This window comes from Callorhinus ursinus, unplaced genomic scaffold (assembly GCF_003265705.2).
Source record: "Callorhinus ursinus isolate GAN/ISIS: 27379988/994484 unplaced genomic scaffold, GSC_fseal_2.0 scaffold18, whole genome shotgun sequence".
Lineage (NCBI taxonomy): Eukaryota > Metazoa > Chordata > Mammalia > Carnivora > Otariidae > Callorhinus > Callorhinus ursinus.
In genome coordinates, this window is record NW_027397080.1 from 11812863 (window position 1) to 11816294 (window position 3432).

The 3432-nt window shown below is 59.7% G+C and overlaps 1 protein-coding gene across 1 annotated transcript in view; it reads right to left on the minus strand.

The window, feature by feature from the left end:
- The window catches only part of ZNF362 (zinc finger protein 362), a 37445-nt gene extending 34102 nt beyond the window's left edge, over positions 1 to 3343 (minus strand). Inside the window, exon 1 of the mRNA XM_025856677.2 lies at positions 3197 to 3343. The gene's annotated coding sequence lies outside the window, so the exon portion shown is untranslated. The remainder of the gene's footprint in view (positions 1 to 3196) is intronic.
- Between the last annotated feature and the right edge of the window lie 89 nt (positions 3344 to 3432).

Sequence of the window (3432 nt, forward strand, 5' to 3'; positions counted from 1 at the left end):
AGGGAGGAAGGGAGGAAGGGAGGAAGGGAGGAAGGGAGGAAGGGAGGAAGGAAGGAAGGAAGGAAGGAAGGAAGGAAGGACGGAAGGAAGGAAGGAAGGAAGGAAGAAGGAAGGAAGGAAGGAAGGAAGGAAGGAAGGAAGGAAGGAAGGAAGGAAGGAAGGAAGGAAGGAGGGAAGGAAGGAAGGAAGGAAGGAGGGACGGGAGGGACGGGAGGGAGGGAGGGAGGGAGGGAGGGAGGGAGGGAGGGAGGGAGGGAGGACAGACTCTGCTTTACAGAGAGGCAGGGCGAGGAAGTGTCTGCCCAGGGAAGAATGGGCCAGGCTGGCTTCAGACCCAGTCCACAGGTCACCCACACACCAGCTTCCTCTCCACCTGGGGCCATCTCGCCTCCATACCCCAACCCCCCGGGACAAACCCGTCTCTGTGGGCTGCCGGCTACTGTAGCACCCACTACCCATCACTAATCACCAGCAGCAGCAATCACTGCCGCCCAGGGCCCAGTGGAGCTTAGCGGAGGGTGGAGCGGGTCACTCTCCCTCTGAGTTTCTTGTAGAGGAAGGGAGACAGGAGCCCAGGGCTCTGGTCCTAGCTGAGACCCAAACTGCTGGGTGACTTCAAGCCAGTGGCTTCCCCTCTCTGAGCCCAGATGACCTCTCAGGGCCTTTTCAGTTCTGACATTCTGTAGGGTTGGGGCCTCTAGATATTTACACAGTCCTTGGGTCAGCAGAAGAACTTGAGAGACTAAACACCAGAAGGTGGGGAAAAGCCCTATCTACAAGCACCAAGCCCACCTAGAAAAAGGCCTGGACAAGGAGTTTGGAAGCTTGTGTTCAAGTCCTCCTCTGCCACTGCTCAACCTCTCCAAATCTCAGTTTCCTAAATTTTGAAATGGGGTTAAATATCCCCACCTCAACAATTTCACCCCAAGCAAGTTTCTGGGGGAGCCTAATGTGATAAAAAACCATGCACTCCACTGTGCAACCTGCAAAGTTCCATTCACAAGGAAGGATAATGCTGGCGGGGGGGGGGGGAGCAGTGAAGGGGGACATGCTGTCCCATTCCAGTTTTGTCCAGATTGACTCTTCCAGGAGTCAGGGCCTCCACAGAGAACAGTGGAGAGAGCCCAGAAGTGGGAGCCTGAACATCGGGGTCCCTCTCCTAGCTCTCCTTCTAACCGGCAGTGCGACTTTGGGCAAATCACTGCCCCTCTCTGGACCTCAGTTTCTCCATCTGAAAAATACCTAGCTTGGTACGCTCTGGCCCAGGCATGCCAAGTTCTGCAACCCTGAACCCCTAAACCCCAGCCTTCGATCCCTGACTCTGCTCTCAGGAAGCTCACACTGTCCTGTGGAGCCAGGATACAAATCAGGAGTGAGACTAGAGGGGTCTCCCCTCCAGGAGAGGCTGGGACAGGGGCTAGAAGGGCTCAGGGTCCTCCCAGGACAAACTTTCCCAAAGGGGTAAAGACCAGGCCCAACCTGCCTGGTGCCTTGGACAGCGCCAGACCTTTGGGCCTGGTCTTAGACCCTCCTGCTGCCTCCAAAGCCAGCAGGCTCTGACCTGTCCAGCAAGATACTTAAGTAACTTCACCCAAGTCCAAACTGCCTCCAACAGAGGAGGCTTCAGGGTGCGGGCAGGAATAACAGAAAAGAGTAGAAGGGCACCCCCAGGGAGAGGCTCACACTAGCGAAGGAGTGCCTCCCTGCCAACCAGGCAACCTCTCTTCCCCCTCCCCTCAGTCAAGACCCACTGGGGCCCCTGGTCTACACCCTGACAAAAGCCCACCACCCAGGGGCATCTGCCACCAGATGCCACCTCCAGAGGCCAGGAGGCCCACCAGATCAAAGAAGGGGCTCTCCAACTGCCAACCGCCAAACACACACACTTGCCGGAGGGCTCCAGAAGCCACTCCAGCGCCCAGGGCATGATTCCCGCCTACAAGGGAGCCCCCCCCCCCCCCCCCCCCCCCCGGCCACCCATAAAGGAGACATCCCCCTCCTCCCCACACACACACTGCTCCAGGGCAGGGCAGGGGAGAGCAGGATTATTTCCTCACGCCAGGGGTCTGCGCTGGAAACCGTGGGCCCACTCAGAGCCCCTACTGCCAGCCCTCTCCCCCAAATCTGAGGATCTAGTTCCTTACAATGCCATTTTTATAGAGCCTTTTCCAAAAGACATTTCCTGGTCCCCCCCAAGTCCCCATCGCCAACCCTCCACGTGCCCCCCGCAGCTCTGAGGAAACCGGCAGTTAACTTTTTCCCAAAAATCCTGCAAAGGCGGCTGGCTGGGGGGAGAAACGGGCCCCGAGATCCTTTCGCGGCATTTCACCGCCTTCCAAAAAAAAAAAAAGAAAAAAAAAGAGCTTAAAAAAAAAAAAGAAAAGAAAACTTTCGGAGTTAACTTTAAATTCCCAGCCCTCCCCCCCAAATCGCCCAGCGGCTTCTTTTTTTTTTTATTCTTTAAAGTGCAATTGCATTGTGTCTCACCTCCCCGAAAGGCTCGCGGCTCTCGCCAAAGAAAAGGAAAAAAAGCCAACCCTTCGGGTGCCCCCTCTGCTTCCAGCCGCCTCTCCCACATTCTCAGACAGTTTTATTAAAATTTTCAGACAAAAGAAAAACAAAAATGGCAGCCTGGCTTATTTTTAAAACAGGACAGGGACGCCATATTCTGCAGATCTGCAAAAAAGGGGAGAAATCCGGCACTGGCCGCTCCACCGGGCCGGCTGCAAAGTGCGCGAACCGCGCCGTTTGCAATCCGTTTATTTGCATTAAGCCCCATGAATCATTGTTTACCGGAGAATTGCAGCAGGTTTGAATAGCCCGGCTTAAGAAAACACACAGACACACAGACACACACACACACACACACACGCACACAGACACACACACACGCACACGCACACACTCGGAGAGCAGACCCAGACACGCCGCCGGAGACACTTCCTACCCGCGCGCCGCCGCCGCCGCCGCCGCCGCCGCCGCCGCCACCGCCACCGCCACCGCCGCTGCTGCTCCGGGCCGGGCCCGAGGCGCAGGCAGCCCCGGGCCCTCGGAGCGCCCCGGCCCGCGCTGACAGCGCCCGCGCCCGGCCTGCGCCCCCGCCCGAAACTCGGCGCAACTTTCCCGCGGGCGGGCGCTCGGGCGGGCGCCCGCCGCCGCCGGGCCCGCTCCCCGCGCGCCCCGGGCCCGCACGGACCTGGCTGTGCTGGCGGCGGCTCCGGGACGCGGCCGCAGCCCCGCGCCCGGCGGCCCTTGCAGGGCCGGGCTGGGGCTCCGGCTCCGGGCTCCGGCTCGGGCTCCGGCTTGGTGCGGAGCCGCGCGCAAACCTTCCGGGTCGCCTGCTGTTCACTTCTGGGTTCTGCAAGCGCCGAGGCGGCGGCGGCGGCGGCGGCGGGAGGCTGGGTCTGCAGCGCCGCGCGGCCCCCCGTGCGC